This window comes from Manis pentadactyla, chromosome 10 (assembly GCF_030020395.1).
Source record: "Manis pentadactyla isolate mManPen7 chromosome 10, mManPen7.hap1, whole genome shotgun sequence".
Classification (NCBI taxonomy): domain Eukaryota; kingdom Metazoa; phylum Chordata; class Mammalia; order Pholidota; family Manidae; genus Manis; species Manis pentadactyla.
Genome location: NC_080028.1, coordinates 97,065,097 through 97,091,181, shown reverse-complemented (window position 1 = coordinate 97,091,181; position 26,085 = coordinate 97,065,097). Strand labels below are relative to the sequence as shown.

The following is a 26,085-nucleotide window of genomic DNA, read 5'->3' as shown; positions in this document are numbered from 1 at the left end:
CATCTGCCATTTTGGAAAATAACTTCAAACACCTTTCACAGAGGTTTCAGCATGAAATCACTGGGTCACAGCTGATGCTGATCAAGCCTTTCCCCAAGCACTGTGAACATCCCCCTTCCAGGAGGGCCCTTGTCACCGCGGAGCGGGGGCAGCCTCGGGGGATGCGCTGCAGGGCCTGAGGGACAGGCTCCCACCGCGCTCTCTCCAGCCCTCCCTCGGAATCACTTGCTGGGCCCAGAGTTCCGACAAGACTCTCTCGTGGTGTGGAGGCTGCGTGGTGCCCGGGATACAGGAAAAGCTAGGCTGAGACAGGTTTCCCTCTTCAAGGGTCAAAGATAGGCGGGACTAGGGAAATGCCGAGCCAACATTGGTTAGTTCAGGGACTTGCTGCCTCTCCTGTGACAGGCTGGCTGAGAATTCTGCAGATTGGCTACTGGCCGTGGGGCAGGAGGGCCTCTGCTGGGTCCAAATTTTCACATTCACCTCTTCTGGCCAAGATTTATCCTTTCCATGGAAACTTGATTGAAGATGCAGAAACTCTTGAACGTGTGGTACTGCATGTGTGTATGTGTGAATGTATGATTTTATCTATCATCTGTTTGTCTCTATCTTTCAGTCATCTATACCTACCTGTTCATCTCTCTGTTATCTACCTACCTATCCATCTATGTCATCCATGTACATCCATCCTATCTATCTATATCTATCTATCATATCTGCGTATCTACAAGAAGGGCAATAATGTCTGATGAAGCCCAGGCATACCAGCCTCCAGCTGTCTGAGTCTTTCCAAACCAGATGCAGAAAAAGAGCCCTCAGAATTACCCCAGCCCCAGCCTGTCTGCACCCCATGAGAGACCCAAGCAGGAGGTAACCAGCTGAACCCAGTCAACCCAAGATTCATAGCAAAATAATAGATCATTACTGTCCACTGTTTCAGGGTGGCCCGTCATCCCACAGTAGGAAAATGGAACATCCCTCCTTCACCTCAGGTAGAGTAAGATGTAGGCGACCAGAAGAGATGACAACTGAGAGAAACTAGAGGAAGCAGAAGTCATACACCATGCCCACCATGTGTTAGTGCTTCCCAGGTCAGCCCATTCATGTCTGAGGACACCACACAAGGTGTGACTGCCCAGAGGCAATCACCAGGTGCACTGAAAGCTGGCTGCCACAGCCCACTGCCACGGCTGGCCTGCCTAGAGCTATGCTGGGAGCTCAAGGCTTGGTGTCAAGGAGACACAGCACATGAAAGGTGCGCAATAAAGTTAGGACCCTCCCTCTCTCTTTTGTCCTAACCCTTGTGAGTCCAAGGTCACCCCTGCTTAGACCTTGGCACTCCTTCCTCTGAACTGACCCACAGCCCTGCTACTGCCATGACTCACAGGAACTTAAAGGTTACCCTGCTTCCTCCAGTTTCCCATGTGGTTCTCTGGCAGTTCCCTTGACCCAGGCAGATGTGTGTGTGTATCTTTTGGGTGGTTGTTCCAGTTACCAGTTGCTACTTCATACAAGAACCCCAAACCGAGCAGCCTACAAGAGCCATTTTATTTGGTCCCTATTTTATGAGTCAGGTATTTGGAGAGGGTTTGGCTGGGCACTTCTTGCTGAGTGCCTTCCATGGGGTGGCCATCAGAGGGTGCTGGGCCGTGTCGTGGCTGGACTAGGCTGGATGTCCTAGAGGGCACACTCACGTGGCTAGAGCTCCGCCAGTGCTGTGGACCACAGCACCCCCAGGCAGCTGGGCTCACACTGCCCTGTGGCTGGATTCTGGGAGGGGGGATGTCCAAGGAACCGGCACTCAAGTTCAGAGATTCTGATCCTCCAGGCACATACATCAACCACCTGGGGAGCTGGACACACCGTGAGTCATCAGAATTGCTGGACTCCCTTCCCCTGTGGGGCATTCCACCTTACTTTCAAGCAATTTGTTATTTCCCAGATATACACTGAAATTTTTAAGCAATGAAGAGAGAATTCAGGACCCTTTAATTTCATCTTGGAAAGAGGCTCTCCATAACGTAATCATGACAAGCAATGTGCCTACCTGAGATGAATTAGGCAGCTCAGGTTACCATAACAAAATACCAGAGACTGGGTGTTTTGAACACAAGTGTATTTTCTCACAGTTCTGGAAAGCCTGGAAGTTCAAGATCCAGGTACCAGCAGGGTCGATTCCACTCTGAGGCCTCTTGGCTTGTAGGTACCACCCTCTCTCTGTCTGCTCGCATGGCCCTTCCTCTGCATGCACAGGAAGAGGGAGAACTCTGATGTCTCTTTGTCTTATCAGGACACCAGTTCTATGGAATTAGGAACCTACCCAGGGTGAGGGCTTTCAATATATTGATGTCAGTGGAGAGGATGGTGGAAGGAGGAGAAGGACATGGGATAAGAAGGTGGCTTTTCAATTCAGTCTGGTATTCAAACTAATCTCTTTTTAAATTAATTATTTTTTAATTGTGGTAAAATACACAGAACATTAAATTTACCATGTTGGCCATTTTTCAGTGTGCAGTTCTGTGGTGTAAGTACATTCACATGACTGTGCAGCCATCCCAACCATCCGCCTTCAGGACTTTGCCATCTTCTCCAGATGGAACTTTGGACCCATGAGACACTCGCTCTCCTTCTCCCCACCTGCCTCGGTCCTTGGCACCCAGCTTCTACTTTCTGGCTCTATGAATCTGACTCCTCTAGGGACCTCACAGAAATGGGGTCATACAGTGTTTGTCCTTTTGTGACAGGTTTACTTCCCTTAGCTAAGTGTCCTCAAGGTTCATCCCTGTGACAGAATTCCCTTCCTTTATAAGTATGAATAATATTCATCTGACTGCCATTTCCTCTGGCAGGGTTACATGATTCTAAAGCACTTGGAAGGTTAGGGGTCCTCTGGAGGCCTTGCAGGGTACAGCCAAGACACTGTGGGCCCTGGTATGGAGGGCTGCATGGTCCCAGCAGGGTCCTTCTGCCTTGGCTTTTGGGGGTCATGACATTAAGACTCTCTCAGAGAACCCCAACACAGAAATTAGAGCTGTCAATCACTCTGTGACTTGGCATACTGACTCTGCTGGAAGGATCCTTTGCTTCAGAGGGGGATGGTCCTTGGGGATGCACTCTAGGGGCTCTGATGAAATTACAGGGCCTGGGGCTGGAGTGGGTGATGTACAAACGTTGTTTTCTGGTGTTTTCCACCTGGACACAGTCTCAGATATGGTTCCCAAGTCCCAACCAGCTGAGGAGAGAAGAGAATGCCTCTCTAATTCATAGCAAGGGCACTGAGCATGTCCCCTAAGACATGTCTATACATCCTTTGTGCACTCACATGTGCCCAGGCCTTAGATATGGGCCCAAGGCACCCATCCCATGGGTTTCCTCAGAAGAAGGGAATTAAACATGGGCTTTTATTTCCTGGCAGAGAGCTGAGGCTGCTGACTCCCTCCCAGCTCTGCCTGTTCCATCACTGCAGACTTAGGGTTTTGACTGTAATTTGTGGGGAGGTTTCTGAGATAATATTCTAATTTTTCTCTTTTGGACCCTGCATTTTCCATTCTTGGTGTGCAGTTTAGAAAATCCCCCTGCTTTTCAAAAATGAAGTCCTGTGTATACAGGGTTGGAGGCATGACTAATGGTGGTTTTTTCTCACTTGATTAATTTAAACTAGATCCAGAAATTTTTTGGAAAGAGTTTCAATACTGTCCTAGCAAAGATATGCCTTTTTTATAGTAATCTTTTTGTTCCTCTGTTAAGTCTGTTTGCTCTCATTGCTAAGCAAGTTTGCATCCATTGTGTTCATACACCACAACCATGTTAAGAGTGTTTTACATATTTATTTGAATGTTCTCTGTTCCTGTTCAAATGCTCTGCCTATTTTCTGTTGAATTGTCTGCCTTTTCCTTAGCAAGTTTTTAGGGGTTCTTCATATACCCTGGTTTGGAGTTCTTTGTTCAACATATGTCCCAATATCTTTTTCTACTCTGTAGCTTGCCTTTTTATTCTTCTGATGGTAAATTTTGATAATTGGAAGTTCTTAATCTTAATGTAGTTCAATCTTTTGATTTTTATCCTGTATTTTGTTTTTATGTCCTGTTTAAGAAGTTTGTGCTACTCCCAGGTCATAAATAGTTTTCCAATTTTTCTTCTAAAAGATTCTTTATTGTCTTATATTTCATATTTAGATTTAAAATTCACCTGGAAATTGTCATCTGCAAATAGTGACAGTTTAACTTCTTCTTTACCAATCTGGATTCCTTGTATTTCTTTATTTTGTCTGATTGCCGTGGCTAGGACCTCCAGTACTATGTTAAATAACAGTGGAGAGAGTGGGCATCCCTGTCTAGTTCCCGATCTCAGAGGAAATGCTTTCAGCTTCTCGCTGTTCAATATAATGTTGGCTGTGGGTTTATCATAGATGGCCTTTATTATGTTGAGGTACTTGCCCTCTATTCCCATTTTGCTGAGAGTTTTTATCATGAATGGATGTTGAACTTTGTCAAATGCTTTTTCAGCATCTATGGAGATGATCATGTGGTTTTTGTCTTTCTTTTTGTTGATGTGGTGGATGATGTTGATGGACTTTCGAATGTTGTACCATCCTTGCATCCCTGGGATGAATCCCACTTGATCATGGTGTATGATCCTTTTGATGTATTTTTGAATTCGGTTTGCTAATATTTTGTTGAGTATTTTTGCATCTACGTTCATCAGGGATATTGGTCTGTAGTTTTCTTTTTTGGTGGGGTCTTTGCCTGGTTTTGGTATTAGGGTGATGTTAGCTTCATAGAATGAGTTTGGGAGTATCCCCTCCTCCTCTATTTTTTGGAAAACTTTAAGGAGAATGGGTATTATGTCTTCCCTGTATGTCTGATAAAATTCCAAGGTAAATCCATCTGGCCCGGGGGTTTTGTTCTTTGGTAGTTTTTTGATTACCTCTTCAATTTCGTTGCTGGTAATTGGTCTGTTTAGATTTTCTGTTTCTTTCTGGGTCAATCTTGGAAGGTTGTATTTTTCTAGGAAGTTCTCCATTTCTCCTAGGTTTCCCAGCTTGTTAGCATATAGGTTTTCATAGTATTCTCTAATAATTCTTTGTATTTCTGTGGGGTCCATCGTGATTTTTCCTTTCTCGTTTCTGATACTGTTGATTTCTGTTGACTCTCTTTTCTTCTTAATAAGTCTGGCTAGAGGCTTATCTATTTTGTTTATTTTCTCGAAGAACCAGCTCTTGGTTTCATTGATTTTTGCTATTGTTTTATTCTTCTCAATTTTATTTATTTCTTCTCTGATCTTTATTATGTCCCTCCTTCTGCTGACCTTAGGCCTCGTCTGTTCTTCTTTTTCCAATTTCGATAATTGTGACATTAGACCATTCATTTGGGATTGCTCTTCCTTTTTTAAATACGCTTGGATTGCTATATACTTTCCTCTTAAGACTGCTTTTGCTGTGTCCCACAGAAGTTGGGGCTTAGTGTTGTTGTTGTCATTTGTTTCCATATATTGCTGGATCTCCATTTTGATTTGGTCATTGATCCATTGATTATTTAGGAGCGTGTTGTTAAGCCTCCATGTGTTTGTGAGCCTCTTTGCTTTCTTTGTACAGTTTATTTCTAGTTTTATGCCTTTGTGGTCTGAAAAGTTGGTTGGTAGGATTTCAATCTTTTGGAATTTTCTGAGGCTCTTTTTGTGGCCTAGTATGTGGTCTATTCTGGAGAATGTTCCATGTGCACTTGAGAAGAATGTATATCCCGCTGCTTTTGGATGTAGAGTTCTATAGATGTCGATTAGGTCCATCTGCTCTACTGTGTTGTTCAGTGCTTCCGTGTCCTTACTTATTTTCTGCCCAGTGGATCTATCCTTTAGGGTGAGTGGTGTGTTGAAGTCTCCTAGAATGAATGCATTGCAGTCTATATCCCCCTTTAGTTCTGTTAGTATTTGTTTCACATATGCTGGTGCTCCTGTGTTGGGTGCATATATATTTAGAATAGTTATATCCTCTTGTTTGACTGAGCCCTTTATCATTATGTAGTGTCCTTCTTTATCTCTTGTTACTTTCTTTGTTTTGAAGTCTATTTTGTCTGATATTAGTACTGCAACCCCTGCTTTCTTCTCACTGTTGTTTGCTTGAAATATGTTTTTCCATCCCTTGACTTTTAGTCTGTACATGTCTTTGGGTTTGAGGTGAGTTTCTTGTAAGCAGCATATAGATGGGTCTTGCTTTTTTATCCATTCTGTTACTCTGTGTCTTTTGATTGGTGCATTCAATCCGTTAACATTTAGGGTGACTATTGAAAGATATGTACTTATTGCCATTGCAGGCTTTAAATTCGTGGTTACCAAAGGTTCAAGGTTAGCCTCTATAGCATCTTACTGCCTAACTTACCTCACTTATTGAGCTGTTATATACACTGTCTGGAGATTCTTTTCTTCTCTCCCTTCCTGTTCCTCCTCCTCGATTCTTCATATGTTGGGTGTTTTGTGCTGTGCTCCTTCTAGGAGTGCTCCCATCTAGAGCAGTCCCTGTAAGATGTTCTGTAGAGGTGGTTTGTGGAAAGCAAATTCCCTCAGCTTTTGTTTGTCTGGGAATTGTTTAATCCCACCGTCATATTTGAATGATAGTCGTGCTGGATACAGTATCCTTGGTTCAAGGCCCTTCTGTTTCATTGTATTAAATATATCATGCCATTCTCTTCTGGCCTGTAGGGTTTCTGTTGAGAAATCTGACGTTAGCCTGATGGGTTTCCCTTTATAGGTGACCTTTTTCTCTCTAGCTGCCTTTAACACTCTTTCCTTGTCCTTGATCTTTGCCATTTTAATTATTATGTGTCTTGGTGTTGCCCTTCTTGGATCCTTTCTGTTGGGGGTTCTGTGTATTTCCGTGGTCTGTTCGATTACTTCCTCCCCCAGGGTGGGGAAGTTTTCAGCAATTATTTCTTCTAAGATACTTTCCATCTCTTTTCCTCTCTCTTCTTCTTCTGGGACCCCTATAATACGGATATTGTTCCTTTTGGATTGGTCACACAGTTCTCTTAATATTGTTTCATTCCTGGAGATCCTTTTGTCTCTCTCTATGTCAGCTTCTATGCGTTCCTGTTCTCTGATTTCAATTCCATCAATGGCCTCTTGCATTCTATCCATTCTGCTTATAAACCCTTCCAGAGTTTGTTTCATTTCTGCGATCTCCTTTCTGGCATCTGTGATCTCCTTCCGGACTTCATCCCATTTCTCTTGTGTATTTCTCTGCATCTCTGTCAGCATGTTTATGATTCTTATTTTGAATTCTTTGTCAGGAAGACTGGTTAGGTCTGTCTCCTTCTCTGGTGTTGTCTCTGTGATCTTTGTCAGCCTGTAGCTTTGCCTTTTCATGGTGATAGGAATAGTCTGCCGAACTGGGACGAGTGACGGCTGGAAGGACTTCCTTTCTTGTTGGTTTGTGGCCCTCCTCTCCTGGGAGAACAGCGACCTCTAGTGGCTTGTGCTGCGCAGCTGCGCGCAGACAGTGTTTCTGCTTCCTGCCCGGCTGCTATGGAGTTAATCTCCGCTGTTGCTGTGGGCGTGGCCTGGCTCGGGTAGCTACTCCAAAATGGTGGAGTCGCGTTGGAGCAGGAGCTGCTGGGAGGCTATTTATCTCCGTAACGGGCCTCCCTGCTCCCTGCAGCCCAGGGGTTAGGGTGCCCAGAGATCCCGGATTCCCTACCTCTGGATTAAGTGACCCGCCCTGCCCCTTTAAGACTTCCAAAAAGCACCCGCCAAAACAAAACAACGAACACCAAAAGAAAAAAAAATTTTTTAATTAAAAAAAAAAAAAAAAAGTTTTTAATTAAAAAAAAAAAAAAAAGGTGGTTGTTCGTTTTTCTTTATTCTCCGGTGCCAGCCTCAGGCCTCTGCTCACCGGTCTTTCTGCCCTGTTTCCCTAGTATTGGGGTCCCTATCCCTTTAAGACTTCCAAAAAGCGCTCGCCAAAACAAAACAGCAAAAAAGCAAAAAAAAAAAAAAAATGGTCGCGCGCTTTTCTTATGCCCTCTGTCTCCCAGCCTCCAGTGCCTGCTCACTGTTCTTGCTGCCCTGTTTTCCTAGTATCGAGCGCCCTGCACTCTGGCCCGGATGGCGGGGGCTGGGTGTTCGGCAGTCCTGGGCTCCGTCTCCCTCCCGCTCTGCCTGCTCTTCTCCCGCCGGGAGCTGGGGGGAGGGGCGCTCGGCTCCCACGGGGCCGGGGCTTGTATCTTACCCCCTTCGCGAGGCGCTGGGTTCTCTCAGGTGCGGATGTGGTCTGGATATTGTCCTGTGTCCTCTGGTCTTTATTCTAGGAAGGGTTGTCTTTGTTATATTTTCATAGATATATGTTGTTTTGGGAGGAGATTTCCGCTGCTCTACTCACGCCGCCATCTTCTGCCCCTCCCTGTACATAAAAAACCCTAAAGACTCCACCCCAAAACTACTAGAACTGATATCAGAATACAGCAAAGTTGCAGGATACAAAATCAACACACAGAAATCTGTGGCTTTCCTATATACTAACAATGAACCAACAAAAAGAGAAATCAGGAAAACAACTCCATTCACAATTGCATCAAAAAAAATAAAATACCTAGGAATAAACCTAACCAAAGAAGTGAAAGACTTATACTCTGAAAACTACAAGTCACTCTTAAGAGAAATTAAAGGGGACACTAACAGATGGAAACTCATCCCATGCTCATGGCTAGGAAGAATTAATATCGTCAAAATGGCCATCCTGCCCAAAGCAATATACAGATTTGATGCAATCCCTATGAAACTACCAGCAACATTCTTCAATGAACTGGAACAAATAATTCAAAAATTCATATGGAACCACCAAAGACCCCGAATAGCCAAAGCAATCCTGAGAAAGAAGAATAAAGTAGGGGGGATCTCACTCCCCAACTTCAAGCTCTACTATAAAGCCATAGTAATCAAGACAATTTGGTACTGGCACAAGAGCAGAGCCACAGACCAATGAAACAGACTAGAGAATCCAGACATTAACCCAGACATATATGGTCAATTAATATTTGATAAAGGAGCCATGGACATACAATGGCGAAATGACAGTCTCTTCAACAGGTGGTGCTGGCAAAACTGGACAGCTACATGTAGGAGAATGAAACTGGACCATTGTCTAACCCCATATACAAAAGTAAACTCAAAATGGATCAAAGACCTGAATGTAAGCCATGAAACCATTAAACTCCTGGAAGAAAACATAGGCGAAAACCTCTTAGACATAAACATGAGTGACCTCTTCTTGAACATATCTCCCCGGGCAAGGAAAACAACAGCAAAAATGAGTAAGTGGGACTATATTAAGCTGAAAAGCTTCTGTACAGCAAAAGACACCATCAATAGAACAAGAAGGATCCCTACAGTATGGGAGAATATATTTGAAAATGACACATCCGATAAAGGCTTGACGTCCAGAATATATAAGGAGCTCTCACGCCTCAACAAACAAAAAACAAATAACCCAATTAAAAAATGGGCAGAGGAACTGAACAGACAGTTCTCCAAAAAAGAAATACAGATGGCCAACAGACACATGAAAAGATGCTCCACATCGCTAATTATCAGAGAAATGCAAATTAAAACTACAATGAGGTATCACCTCACACCAGTAAGGATGGCTGCCATCCAAAAGACAAACAACAACAAATGTTGGCGAGGCTGTGGAGAAAGGGGAACCCTCCTACACTGCTGGTGGGAATGTAAGTTAGTTCAACCATTGTGGAAAGCAGTATGGAGGTACATCAAAATGCTCAAAACAGACTTACCATTTGACCCAGGAATTGCACTCCTAGGAATTTACCCTAAGAATGCAGCAATCAAGTTTGAGAAAGACAGATGCACCCCTATGTTTATTGCAGCACTATTTACAATAGCCAAGAATTGGAAGCAACCTAAATGTCCATCAATAGATGAATGGATAAAGAAGATGTGGTACATATACACAATGGAATACTACTCAGCTATAAGAAAAGGGCAAATCCAATCATTTGCAGCAACATGGATGGAGCTGGAGGGTATTATGCTCAGTGAAACAAGCCAAGCGGAGAAAGAGAAATACCAAATGATTTCACTTATCTGTGGAATATAAGAACAAAGGAAAAACTGAAGGAACAAAACAGCAGCAGAATCACAGAACTCAAGAATGGACTAACAGGTACCAAAGGGAAAGGGACTGGGGAGGATGGGTGGGTAGGGAGGGATAAGGGGGGGAGAAGTATGGGGGTATTAAGATTAGCATGCATGGGGGGGTAGGAGAAAAGGGAGGGCTGTACAACACAGAGAAGGCAAGTAGTGATTCTACAACATTTTGCTATGCTGATGGACAGTGACTGTAAAGGGGTTTATAGGGGGGACCTGGTATAGGGGAGAGCCTAGTAAACATAATATTCGTCATGTAAGTGTAGATTAGTGATACCAAAAACAAAGCAAAAAAAAAAAAAAAGGGCAGTTCCTGTGTGGTAACCTCCAACGAGTTCTACACAAGGGTATAAAGGGCATATAAAAGTGCAGGCAAAGGGTCTGTTTGTGTTTATACAGAGGATCAAAGCCTAATTGGGCTACCCCGAAAATGAACTAAGATACGATATGAAAAAGAACTTCCAACATCTGCACTCTCTGGAAGACTCATGCCAGAAGATGATCATCAAAAAACCCCAACAAAGATCCACACACTGCTACAGCTGTAGATGCACTCATCCCACCAGTTCCTGGACTTGCCATGGGAATGAGGAAGGAGATATCTAAGCTGGCCTGTGCATACAGTAAAACAACAAATTTGACTGGATCTATACTGTTGGAACTCAACCAAGAATTTGGAGAAGTGCAAATTGTAGCACTCCAAAGTCTTACAACTACAAACTATTTACTGTTAAAAGAACATAAGGGATGTGAACATTCCCCAGGAATGGGTTGTTTTAATTTGTCTGATTTCTCTCAGACTGTTCAAGTTCAGTTGGACAATATCCACCATATCATAGATAAGTTTTCACAAATGCCTAAGGTGCCTAACTGGTTTTCTTGGTTTCACTGGAGATGGCTGGTAATTACAGATATGCTTTGGTTATGTAATTATACTCCTATTATGTTAATGTGTGTGCGCAATTTAAGTAGTAGCTTAAAACCTATACATGCTGAAGAACTCTACAAGAAGATATATCAAAGAAATAATCAATCTTCCCATGTTTTCTTCCGCCTGCTACTTCTATAGCTTTTCTTCTTCCTTCCTAATTACAACCCTTAAATAGAATTCGTGCCTCATATCAAATTTACCGAGTATCATAATTCTTCCAAGTGGTAAAGATACCTCAAGACAAATGCTGGGCATAGAAGCCACAGGGCATAAATATGCAAAGAAGTAAAAAGCTAACTTTTTCAAACAATAAGGCTTCCCTCTCACTTACCAACTTCACATTTCCCTGTATGGCCCCGGACGATGACTGGTTAGCCAGAGACGGGTAAGATTCCTCAAGGGAGGAACAACCTAAGACAGGCACAGTCGCAGGGGGGCCATCAGGTGAGAAATTGGGGATCAACAGAGGTGAGGCTTAGAACCTCACCCCCCCGTTCTGAGAGAAATCTTCTGCATACATGGATGTTATTGCCCTGGTCTAGCTTGGATTAACACATAGTCTACAGGCACACACCTGATCATCTACATTTGCTCTCTTACAACACTAAACTATGTTTTCTACCTTTATCTTGTATCTACCTACCACTTCAGCATTTTATTAAAAATAATAATAATAAAGAGAGAAATGTGGTATCCACATATAAATCAAGTATAAAAACCAAATGAGTATTCATATTTGAACTGACTGTTTAGAGTTCATAATGCATGAGCAAAACCGAAAGTTTCTGTGATGACTGCCCTTGTACTGTTCACTATGTAACTTATTCACTATGTAAGAATTTGTTCTACATGTAAGAACTTGTTTGTTATGCCTCAGAAGATTGGAGACTGACAAAAATTAGGCTTGGGGTGGATTAATGATTGTGTATTGAGCATTGACTCCCCTATACAGAATTTTATTGTCGTTAACAACCATTTGATCAATAAATATGAGAGATGCCCTCACAAAAAAAAAAAAAAAAAAAAAAAAAAAAAGGACAGACTTCCAATGGTAAAATAAATAAGTAACCGGGATGTAATGTATAGCATAAGGAATATAGTCAAGATATTGTAACAGCTTGGTAGGGTGATAGCTGGAACCTAGAATTATGTATATAAATGTTCTACCACTGTGTTGTACACTTGAAACTAATGTAATGTAATACTGTGTGTCAACTACCCTTCAATAAAAAATAATTATTTTAAAAAAAAAAAATTCACCTGGAAATTAGGTATATGTATGGTGTGAGGTTGGACTAAAACATACTTTATCTCATATTGATATCCAATTCACCCAGCATTACTTATTGAAAAACCATCCTTTTCCCACTGCATTGTAATGTCATTTGTCATATGTGAGGTATGCTTCCAGACTATTATGCCCTATCTGTCTGCTTATATAACCTTGTGCCAATAGCACACTGTTTCAGTTATTATGGCTTAAGTCTTGACATCTAGTAATGTAAATCCATCCACCTTGCTTTTCTTCAAGATTATCTTGACTATTCTTGACTCACTATATAATTCCCCCTCTACCTACCCAAAACTGCTTTTATTTCAATTGACATTGCATTGACTCCATAGGTGTATTTTGAGAAAACTGATACCTTTAAATATAGTCTCCCAATACAGCAACATGTTATATCCCTCCTCTTATTTAAGTCTTTTAAACTATTCTTAAAAATATTTTGTTGTTTGTACAAAGCAAAAACTGAAAGAACAAAACAGCAACAGACTCACAGAACCCAAGAATGGACTAACAGTTACCAAAGGGAAAGTGACTGGGGAGGGTGGGTGGAAAGGGAGGGAGAAGGGGATTAAGGGGCATTATGATTAGCACACATAATATAAGGGGGGCACGGGGAAGGAAGCAGAGCACAGAGAAGACAAGTAGTGTTTCTATAGCATCTTACTATGCTGGTGGACAGTGACTGTAATGGGGTATGTGGTGGGGACTTGATAACAGGGGGAATGTAGTAACTACAATGTTGCTCATGTGAAACCTGAGCATAAGATTGTATATCAATGATGCCTTAATAAAAAAATATTTTGTTGTTTGTAATGTAGAGATCTTACACATATTTCATTAGATTTAATCTTTGGTATTTGAAGCTTTTGGTTCTATACTTTCTCTATCTTCCTGTTTCATTAACTTTCTCATTCTGTCTGGGTCACTGGCACTGAATTGATGGAGCTCCATATGCAGTAGCTTGAAAATACTCTTTCCCATGTCCACCTCTAAATTCATGTTACTATACCACCAAAGTACAGTATTTATCATTAACTAGAATATCATACATTCGATGTCCTATGTTAAGATAACTGATTGATCCATCCTGAGCATGATCTGAGTGTTCATTAACCCTTTTCTTCTCTGGATATGGACACCTCCTCTCTGAATATTTGGCACTACATTACAGTCTTCCAGACCTGAGTCAAATAATTCATTAAGTCCAAATTCTAATGTCTAAGCTAAGACCGTCATTCCCACTTGGTGAATGAGTTTGCTGGGCTTTCACTTCCCATGTTGTGTCCTTTTTCTTATATTACAAAATAATCCTAACTCACATGGTTCGAGCCTTTTCCTAAGGATTTTTATGCCCTTCATACAGGTTTTTTTCATCAAACTACTAGTATATTCTAGCCTTAGTTTGTGCCATTGAGGAGATAACAGAAACCCCCATTTTTCACCCAACATATCCCTAGGATTTGATCTCTGCAGTGCATTGCACAGTGAGCAAAGGACTTTTGAAAGCTGCCTGACTTGATTGTTTGGACTAAGCAAGGGGATCCCTAACCTACCCCTGTGTAAGGGAACAAGTCCATAGCAGTTATCGCAGGAACCATATGGGCAATTTCAGCTCAGATGGGGACACTGCTGGAACTCAACCAATAGCCACAGGTAAAGTGAGATGGGGTGAGGAGGAATGGAATCTTGCCTCCTTGAGTGCCACTGTTAGGTGCCTAAAAATAATTAAAAGCAGTAACTGGGTTACATGTCATAGAGAAACAAATGAATACTGAGTGTGTGTGTGCGTGTGTGTGTGTGTGTGTGTGTGTGTGTGTGTGTGTGTGTGTTATCTCAGGTTGCAGGGTGTGTATTGGCTACCAACTGTCACAGTAATACTATGGAGCAACCATCCTAAAGATCAATGGCTTTAAACAACTATTTGTTCTTATTCATGCACATGTGAGCTGGGGGTGAGCTCACTTGCTCTGCTTCAGGTTGTGAGTTTATGTGTTTGGCTCCATTCCATGTCTTGGGCTCAGATTTTCTCATTTTTTGATTGGGAGACACAGACTGGAGGGAACGCAGCTACCCAACAGAAACTGTTGATGTCGGCTGTGGGAGCTTAAGAGGCTAAGCCCAATTGAGCAAACATATTCCCTTGCTTCCTCATTTCTATTTATATCCTATTGGCAAAAACAAGTCATATTACCAAAGTTTATGGGTAGGGCATAATGTCCCACCTCTAATAGGAAGAGCTGAAAAGTTACATGGCAAGTCACATGAAAAGAGCATTTAAGGAGATAATAATTAAGGCTGGTAATGCAGTCCAGTACAGTCTGTCCTTTTGGATCATAATTATTCATGATTCTCTACATGCAAACTATGCTTATTACACCCCCAAGATCTCCAGAAGTCTGCTAGAATCACAGTACCAGGTTCAAAGACAGAGATCTCAGAATCCACATCAGTTCTGATTGAAATTCCTCTTGATTCTATGGAAGACCTATGAATTAACATAAGAAGTTATTTGCCCCACACCCACCCAGCATGGAACAGGAACAAGATAACTGCAATACACACTTCCAATCACAAAGAGAAAGATGGGGAAGCATATAACAGTCATTGACAGGCAATTCTGAAACCTCACTGAACAAATGTTGTCGGGTCTTAGAAATTGAGAATGCTTCTGGATTATACTGCAATTTGGATCCCTACAAGTAGATCTTTATTTCATTGTCCACTGTAGCACACAATTCTTTTCCTGTCATTTGCAAAAAGGGCATTCCAAAGTATGTCCTTAGATTTTCCAATTGTTTCTTCCCTTATAAAATTCGGGGTCTACGTTCTGAGAGAAATCTTCCGCATACGTGGATGTTTTATTGCCCTTGTCTAGCGTGGATTAACACATAGGCTACAGGCACACACCTGATCATCTACATTTGCTCTCTTACAACACTAAACTATGTTTTCTACCTTTATCTTGTATCTACCTACCACTTCAGCATTTTATTAAAAATAATAATAATAGAGAGAGAAATGTGGTATCCACATATAAATCAAGTATAAAAATCAAATGAATATTCATATTTGAACTGACTGTTTATAGTTCATAATGCATGAGCAAAACCAAAAGCTTCTGTGATGACTGCCCCTGTAATGTTCACCATGTAACTTATTCACTATGTAAGAATTTGTACTCCATGTAAGAACTTGTTCGTTAAGCTTCAAAAGATTGGAGACTGACGAAAATTAGGCTTGGGGTGGATTAATGATTGTGCATTGAGCATTGACTCCCCTATACAGAATTTTATTGTTGTTAACAACCATTTGATCAATAAATATGAGAGATGCCCTCACACAAAAAAAATAAAAATAAAATAAAAATAAAATAAAATTGGGGGTCTAAAGGTCATTTAACATCCCAAGCAGTCTCAGTGTCTTTGACAATACAGTTCTCTCAGAAACTTTGTGAGTTTTCTGTGTATTTGATTCTAGTCAACTCCTTATGTCAAAAGCCACACTCACAGATCTTTATAAGGCACACCCTGCTTTCTAGACTTAATCACTGGTACTTCAGGTACATCAGACTATTGTGGGATCATACCCGTAAACTTCCTAGAAGCCAATTTGTCCAATTGGAAGGATCTACTAGCCACTTAATTACATTGAAGGTCTTGTAAGAGTGTAAAGCCAAACAAATCATTTATCTCTTCTTCATTCTGAGGCTATTTTTTACTAACATTAACCTGAATTGGGTCTTTTTTATGAAGCTATGTAAGTAGTTAAACCTTTGACTCTCTGAGAAGTGGTTTAATTTTCCAACAGTGCAATTTCTGGACTCTATATATTCTCTGTAAGCTCTAATTTTACAAATTAGACAATTCTTTTCTGAGCTTGTCTCTTTATCTCAGGCACTTGAGATCAAATTCTGCCTGGAAAGCTATTTTGCCCAAGTCCATGAGTTCACTAGATATATTTCTTATCTTCCTAATTATCACAAAGGACAGTTTCATCACATTTTTCCCTCTCTATAAAAGGGGCACCATTTCCAGTCCCCTATAATAGTTTTATGACCACTTTTCCAACCCCCTCTGAGAGTTTTCTCACAACCCACAACCATGTTCCCAAACTGCCACATGTTGTTTTTGTTACAGCATCAAAAGTCACCACAAAAAAAGAAAGTTACACACCAATATCCCTGATGAACATAGATTGCTGTCTACTTCCAGGTACCAATTCCAATATCAATTAGTTATTAGCATGATAATGTTGCATCAAAGAAAACCTACCCCCACCAAGGAGAAATGAGATCTCCCCTCATAATGAGTCAACAGAGGCTTAGATGGAAAATTTGGACTTTTATCTCACATAGCAGTGAAAGGCTGTGTGCCTGACCCTATCCCAACCAGGCCAATGTCAAAGGAAGCCAGATAAAATAGAAAGTGCATGTAAAATCCAGAGCCTCCTATCATAATACCAAAATGTTCTGGTTTTCATTAAAAAATCACGCATCAAAAGTCACCACAAAAAAAGAAAGTTACACACCAGTATCCCTGATGAACATAGATTGAACAATACTCAACAAAATATTAGCAAACCAAATTCAAAAATACATCAAAAAGATCATCCACATGATCAAGTGGGATTTATTCCAGGGATGCAAACATGGTACAATATTCAAAAACCCATCAACATCATCCACCACATCCACAAAAAGGACAAAAATCACATAATCATCTCCGTAGATGCTGAAAATGCATTTGACAAAATTCAACACCCATTCATGATAAAAACTCTCAACAAAATGGGTATAGAGAGCAAGTACCTCAACATAATAAAGGCCATATATGACAAACCCACAGCCAACATCATACTTAACAGCAAAAAACTGAAAGCTTTTCCTTTAAGATCGGGAACAAGACAAGGATGCCCACTCTCCCCACTTTAATTCAACATAGTTCTGCAGGTCCTAGCCATGTCAATCAGACAACACAAAGAAATAAAAGGCATCCAGATTGGCAAGGAAGAAGTTAAACTTTCACTGTTTGCAAATGACATGATGCTGTACATGAAAAACCCTAAAGCATCCACCCAAAACTACTAGAATTCATAACTGAACCCAGCAGAGTTGCAGGATACAAAATTAATACATAGAAATATGTGGCATTCCTTTATACTAACAATGAACTAGCAGGACGAGAAATCAGGAAAACAATTCCATTTACAATTGCATTAAAAAGAATAAAATACCTAGGAATAAGCCTAACCAGGGAGGCAAATGACCTATACCCTGAAAACTACAAGACACTCATGAGAGAAATTAAAGAAGACACATGGATAGGAAGAATTAATATTGTCAAAATGGCCATGCTGCCTAAAGCAATTTACAGATGCAATTCAATCGCTATCAAAATACCAACAGCATTCCTCAATGAACTAGAACAAATAGTTCTAAAATTCATATGGAACCACAAAAGATCCTGAATAGCCAAAGCAATCATGATAAGGAAGAATAAAGCTGGGGGGATTATGCTCCCCAACTTCAAGCTCTACTACAAAGCCACAGTAATCAACACAATTTTGTCCTGGCACAAGAACAGACCCATAGATCAATGGAGCAGACTAGAGAACCCAGAAATAAACCCACACATATATGGTCAATCAATATACAATAAAGAAGCCATGGATATACAATGGGGAAATGACAACCTCTTCAACAACTAGTGTTGGCAAAACTGGACAGCTGCATTCAAGAGAATGAAACTGGATTATTGTCTAACTCCATACACAAATCAAAGACCTGAATGTAAGTCATGAAACCATAAAACTCTTAGAAGAAAACATAGGCAAAACTCTTGAATATAAACATGAGCAACTTTTTCCTGAACACATCTCCTTGGGCAAGGGAAACAAAAGCAAAAATGAACAAATGGGACTACATCAGACTAAAAAGCTTCTGTACAGCAAAGGACACCATCAGTAGAACAAGAAGGCATCCTACAATATGGGAGAAAATTTTGTAAATGACATATCCGATAAGAGGTTAACATCCAAAATATATAAAGAACTAACATGCCTCAACACCCAAAAAGCAAATAACCCAGTTAAAAATTTGGCAGAGGATCTGAACAGACACTTCTCCAAAGAAGAAATTCAGATGGCCAACAGGCACATGAAAAGATGCTCCACATCGCTAATTATCAGGGAAATGCAAATTTAAACCACAATGAGATATCACCTCACACCAGTTAGGATGGCCAACATCCAAAAGACAAGAAACAACAAGTGCTGGCAAGGATGCGGAGAAAGGAGAACCCTCCTACACTGTTGGTGGGAATGTAAATTAGTTCAGCCATTGTGGAAAGCAGTATGAAAGTTAATTTAAAAACTCAAAATAGAAATACTATTTGACCCAGGAATTCCACTCCTAGAAACTTACCTGAAGAAAACAAGATCCCTGATTCAAAAAGACATATGCACCTCTATGTTTATTGCATCACTATTTACAATAGCCAAGATATGGAAGCAACCTAAGTGGCCATCAGTAGATGAATGAATATAGAAGATATGGTACATATAAACAATGGAATATTATCCAGCCATAAGAAATAAACAAATCCTACCATTTTCAACAACATGGGTGGAGCTAGAGGATATCATGCTCAGTGAAATAAGCCAGGCGGAGAAAGACAAGTAGCAAATGATTTCACTCATTTGTGGAGTATAACAACAAAGCAAAACTGAAGGAACCAAACAGCAGAGGACTCACAGACCCCAAGAAGGGACTAGCAGTTACCAAAGGGGAGGGGCTGGGGAGAGCGGGTGGGGAAGGAGGGAGAAGGGGGTTAAGGGGCATTATAATTAGCACCCATAACATAGGTGGGCCATGGAAAAGGCAGTATAGCATGGAGAAAACAATAATTCTATAGCATCTTACTATGCTGATGGACAGTGACCGCAGTTGGCTGGGGGGGACTTGATAATATGGATGAATGTTGTAACCACAATGTTGCTCTTGTGAAACCTTCATAAGATTTTACATTAATGATACCTTAATTTTAAAAAATCACACATCATAACAAGAACCAGAAGATCTCAAACTGTATGAAAAAAGAAAATCAATAGATGGTTAACAGAGAGATAAGAGATGTCAGAATTATCTAATAGCTATTTTAAAGCAGTGATCATAAAAATGCTCCAGTAAGCAATTATGAACATGCTTGAAACAAATGAAAAAATAGAAACCCTCAGCAAAGAGTTTTGGCAATGAATGAATATCAATGTCAATTTCCCAGTTGTGATATTGTACTATAGTTTTGCACAATGTTACTGTTGGAGGAACCTAGATAAAGGGTGCACAGAATCTTTATTCTTTCACACAACTGCATGTCAATCTATAATTATCTCAAAATTAAAACTTTGATTAAAAATATTACATAGCTCAGATTTAGGAAAAGAGACTGAAACACAGCATTTTTAGTGTCAATTAACACTTAGATATTTAAGCTTATTGAAGATGAATGTGTGGCTATCTTGTCCCATCTCATTGTTGATCATTCATTCATTCATTCAACAAATAACTGTATTTATATTCAGCAATATATGTATTCAACAAATATATATTAGGTGTCCATTACATGTAATATACCATATCAAGAGGAGGTGATGCTAACTACAAACACCACTTATTGAGAGACTGTGTTACAGGTATATAAATATATAACTCATTTTTTTCCATTAAAAAAACCCACTGGAGTGGGTTGTGGAGAAAGTGAAGGTTTCTATGGCCAGGATTTTCACCTGGCCCTGGTCCGCTTGCTCACTACACACGTGTGGGCAATACACTTATTGACTCTATATAAAGAGCTCCACCCAGTGCTGTGAGCTGCTGCACGGCTGTAGGGCTGCTTGGCTGCAGGAGAGCAGACCCTGGAGTGGTGGTAGTGCTGAGGACAGACTGAGAATGCTGTGAGGGCTGAGAGGTCCAGAGGCAGAGACCAGTGTGCTGCATGCAGACTTACCATGAGTGGAGGGGATTCTAGTGATTGACCTGCCACCGTGGGAATAAAGTTGGGTAATAAACCCTTTTACTCCAAGAACGTTTTCCATTGTCATTTCTGGGTCTCACAGAATTCACAGTGAACCAGGGCTGAAACCCATTGGCAAAACATAGATGTTATCATAATTACCAGTTTACTGTGAGCATATGTTTTTAAAGGTTAAGCCCATGATGCTCAAAAATATAGAATAAACATATATCAAAGATCTTATTTGACTAATTAATGTGAAGATCAATAAAATGATAAAACTGGTTCCAAGACCTTTTGTAACAGATTTATATAGTTCATCAGTAAAAGCATTTTTGACAACACAAATCAACAGAACAATGTTAGGATAAGATTTCTAGGTCAGATAGAAAAATAGTTAATGTCCTAAGGGCAATAATAACCTTTGAGTTTGTCTTTCACCTGGACAGAAATCAGGTTAACACATAATGGCACAGTGTCTGGGCTCTAACTGAATAGTAAATCACAAAGCTAAACATACATTCTTCTAGGTAAATAAGTAAGCCTTGGGCTGGCTTATTAAATAATGCTGCATTTTGCCATTGAAAGGGCATTTGGCCATCCTCTTGCATTATTGCCAAGTTTTGCATAATTTTTTATTAACAAAATTGATTAGTAAGATCAGACCCCTAGTAAGTAGATGAGCCCAAATTTGAATACTGTTCTAACTCCCAATCTTATTCTCTTCCAGATAAACCATATTGCCTTTGAATATCCCCAGCCTAATGAGATAAGCAGGCAAGTAAACAAAAAGTATGGTAAAGTGTAAAAAGTGATTATAGAAATATAAACAGGGTATGCTGGGGAAACATGGAGTCAATAAGCCTTATGTGGGCAAGGAATGCTACTCAGGGGAGATGACTCAAGCTCAGTGAAGACAGGTGTTTACAGTGCGTCAGGTGTAGAAGGGAAGAAATGATGTCCCAGGAAGAAGAGGAAGCATGTGTTATATGCACAGGTGTAAGGATAATGGAGCATTTTCAGGACTGAGGATAGATTTAAGATTTTGATAGTATTGAAGGATATCAAAGGGCACTAGGCACAGACTGGCTCACGTGGAAATTCCACCAAACCTTCAGGAAATGGGTCATTTTCACTCAATTTGAACTATACCATAACACTAAAAAGGAAAGCTTTAGGTGTGGTGGTGTTTGTTTTTGTTTATTATAATTCAATATAATGATGCTAATATTTGGACTATTTTGAAGTCACTTCTGCCCGACTTTCAGTTGAATGTTCTTTCAAGTCCTTCCCTTTGAAATGTTTAAAAAGCCCTAATTGAGTGTTGTGTGCTATTTCTTTGATGTACTTGATTATATTTCCTAATATTATATTCCAAGATTTAACATTTTATAAATGAGATTGGCCTATAGGAGTTTTACAGTGATAAATTAAATCTTGAGAAAAAAATCAAAATACAGAAATTTATCTAAACCCTATGGTTCTACGAGAAAGACAGCATTTTAAGAGAAAAGGTTACAGTGAAATTAAAGTTAGCAAAATGTGTGTAATGGAAAGATCACAGGCTTTGGAGTCAGTCTTGAGGAGCTCTGGGACTAAGGTAAGTTAAGTGAGATGTCTGGGGGGTAACATTTAAGGAGGCACCACTTCCAGGGTCCTGCAAGGGTAGGATTGGCCCATAAAGTGAGTGCTTCCTTAAATCTGCCCCTCAGGTGTCTCACTTGCCTCACCCTAGACGGACCCTGGTGCCCAGCCCACACTACCTCCAAGATGGCAGGTAAGTTACTTAAGCTCTTTAAGCCTCTTTTATTTTTTTCTACACATTGGGTTGATACTGTCTACCTACTCACAAGATTGTGTGAGAATTGAGAGATCTTATGTGATTTATCAAGCAAATTGTCTGGAATAGCACAGGTGCACATTAAAATTAGTTTTTTTGTGCTCGCTACCCAACCCCGTTCAGAAAGGTGCTTGCTACAGGAGAAGTAGGTAGAACCTAGATAATAATGGGCCTTTTTTTGCACTGCTAGGAGTTTGAACTCTGTCTGGAACAGTGTTTCTCAAAGTGTGTTACCTCTACCACCAGCACCAGCACCACTTGGGAGCTTATTAGTGATGTAATTTCTGAGCTTCCTAATCAGAAACTCTAGTGGTGGGGCCCAGCCAACTGCTTGGAACAAGCCCCTCCGCATGATGCTAATGCCCACTAATGTTTGGGAAGCGCTGCTCTAGAAGAACATGAGAATAATTGTGGGATTTTTTTTTTTTCTCATAATCCTTTTTCCATCATGAGGCTTACCAACCACCGTTGCTGGTACTCTTGATCTCTTTTCGGCCTCCTATAGACTCTCAGCTTCATCTGTGAGACTAAATTAGTTGTTGAATTTTAAAGTACTGCCTCTGAAACAGTGTTAAATGTTGGTACTCTACCTGCCTGTAGAAATCTGTTAGTGGACAGTTCTAATTTAAGTTCTGAATTGATAGCAGAGTTCCAGTTGGTGAAAAGGAAATAGAGTTTCCTAACCTTTTCTTAGTCCTAGATTTGAAACTGAGCAAAACATCTTTTATAATTCTATTTCTTTTTGTACATTTCTCATCTCCTAATGATCCTCCCAACATATTGCTGAGTACATTATCCTTTATTTAGAAGGTAGAAGACCCCTTCCCCCCAACTTCCATCCCTCCATGCGATTGGTATCTGCTTCAGATTAACGGAAAAACGTTTACCTATACTTGTGTATAAAAGTCTAATAATCTCATCATCATCCTTTACATATTTCAATTTTTGAAGGATTTTTTTTGTTTTGGGTCCCAGGCCTGGAAGGAGACCCCATGGTGGGAGGAGACAGTGCTGTGCAGAACCCACGGGGCAGGAGTAGGAGGCGGCCTGAACTCTGTCTCTAATTCTGGAATTTTAAGCAAGAAAGCAATATGAAATGATTTAAGTAACAGAAACATTAAAAGGTGTAATTAAATGGATGAGAGGGATTCAAGACAAGACAGGGAGACTCATTAGGGAGCTATTTTGTTAGAATAGCAGTTACATCTGAACAAAAATAGTGGAAGTGGTAGTGAACAGGAAATAGGTTTGCAATTATTTGGATAGCAGAAATCATGTAAATTTGAAACTTCTCAAGTGAGAATCTAGGTCTTGGTCATCTGTACATGTGCAAAACTTGAGATATTATATGGGTCACTTCAAGTTACCAAGAAATGCTTGCTTTTGAGTGAATGAATCCAGGATATGTCCTACTATATCTATATTTAAGTGATATATTTGGGTGTAATCTCTGTTTATAAAAACCTTGGTCCCTTGCATATGGAAGATGAACAAAAGAGGTGATGTTAGGGCTCCTTGGCCCTTGATATACCAAGAAAAAATGGGCAACATTAACTTGGAATTTTTCCCTCTGTAACATTCCTTTCATTGGCATCCAGTTATAGCGATTTAGCCAAATGCAGTCAGGAGACTTGTGAGAATCGCTGAACCCAAGATAATGCCACCTTGCTTTGCTTGCCAGATGTGAAGCAATACATGAAGTGCTCAGTCAGTCCCCATAGTGATTGAGATCATTGCCTCCCAAAGGTTTCGACCTCCTTGGCCGGTGAAGATCCTGTGGGGATGACACTTGCCTGTGCAGCTCTTTGTCCTCACCGCTGTGGTTCTCAGGACTTTAGTGAAGGACAGCGACAACCCCATGGTCAAAGCTAATTAGTAGGCTCTCAGCTACACCTTGCTCATCTCCCTCACCCTGTGCTTCCCCTGCTCCTCACTCTTCACTGGCTGTCCCAACACCGCCACAGGCATCCTCTGATGAATGACACTTGGCATTGTGTTTACTGTGGCTGTTTGCACCATCTTGGCTAAACCCATCACTAGTTCTGGCTTTCCAGGTCACAACACTAGATAGAAAGATGAGGCAGGGGTTGCTGTCAGGGGCACCTAATTCTACCATTCCCATATGCTCACTGATTCAGTTTACTGTCTGTGTAGTCGGGCTGGGAACCTCTCCCCTTTCCCTGACAGAGATGCCCATTCTGGGCCGACCCTCCTTACCATTGTGGGCAAGAAGGGCTGTCATTGTGTACTACCTTTCCTTAGCATACTTGGGCTCCTGGGCTTTTCTGGCCGGGAGCTACCTGACACTTTCAATGAAGCCAAGTTCCTGGCATTCAGCATGCTGGTGGTGTGTGGCATCTAGATCACATTTCCGCCTGTGTCCGACAGCACCAAAGGGAAGGTCATGGTGGCTGTGGAGATCTTTCTCATCTTGGCTTCCAGGGCGGGGTTACAAGGATGCACCTTTGCCCCAAGTTCTATAATATTCTCCTAAAGCCAGAGAGAACTACCCTGCCAGGATAATGGGTAAAACAAACTCTGGGGGAAAATAAATATTCTAAGGCTTTACTTCATGAATTTCGTAAAACATTTAGGAAACTTTAAAATTAAGCAGTTCTCTTTCCCACACCTTGCCCCCTCAATGTTTTAACCATTTTCCCACTGATTTGGAATGTCATCACTATTATAAATTTAATCCCTATATAAACATCTGTGTCCCTGACCCACGGTTCTTTCGTTGATTCTCTCCCTGAATAAGTAACACATTGTTTTAATTTCCTGGATTTCATTGCCTGTTCTCACAGCACCTGTTCTCACGGCACCTGTTTGTCACTGTTGCTCTTTTTCAGTCATTTTGTGTTACCAGTTCACAACATTACCAGTGTTCTCTTTGATTTGACTTTTTAAATTGCCTTGGCAAATTTCTTAACACACACTAAGAGATTTGGATTGGAATCGTTTTGAATTTAAAGACTAGTTTGCGAGAGAACTGACCTCTTTGCAATAAAATTTCCCACTCAGGAGTGTGCTTTCACTCCACTTATTCCAACGTTTTCATTTTATTTATTGATGTTTTATTACATTTTCTGACTGGTTATTTGGGTTATTAAGTAACGTGTTGTTTCTTGAGCTTACTCGTTGGTTCCAATGGTTTGTAAATTGATTCTCTTGGACTTCTATGGTATGAAAAATAATATAATGAATTTTTTTTCCTGCTCAAGCTTTACCCTTTTTTCTTTCTTGAGATATTGGCAAGATTCTCTGATACAGTGTTTACTGGTAGTAGTAATTGTGAGTTTTGTATTGTTATTGGCGTTAGTGGGAATGTTCCTAATGTTTTCAGCTATTTCATGTTTGGGTCCATGTTTTTGGATCATACCTTTTCTTAATCCAAATGAATATTTTATTAATGATGAAAATTCAACCCAAGGTAATTTTCTTGCATAAATTTTTTTAAATTGTGATGAAATACCCATAATAAGAGTTACTTTCTTAGCCACGTTTCAGCGTACAGTCCAGTAGTGTTAAGTACCTTAACACTGTGTACAACCAGTCTCCAGAATCTTCCCACACTGAAATTCCATAGCCACTAAGCAACTCCCCAGCTTCTGGATTTCACCGTTCTATATTCTCTATCAATTTGATCACTCTAGGTACTTCATATAAGTAGAATCATATGTCTTTCCATGAATGGCTAATTTCAGTGAGTATAACATCCTCAAGTTTTGTAGCATGAGTCAGAATTATCTTCTTTTAAGACTGAGTAATATTCCATCATATGTATATATTACATTTTGTTTATCCACTCACTTATCAATGGACACTTGGGTTGCTTCCACTTTTGGCTGTTATGAATAATGCTGCT

At 40.5% G+C, this 26,085-nt stretch overlaps 1 pseudogene; it reads left to right on the top strand.

Annotated features, from left to right (window-relative positions):
- The first annotated feature begins 850 nt into the window (after positions 1-850).
- Positions 851-24,992, top strand: LOC118922118 (vomeronasal type-2 receptor 116-like; annotated as a pseudogene).
- The last annotated feature ends 1,093 nt before the right edge of the window (positions 24,993-26,085 follow it).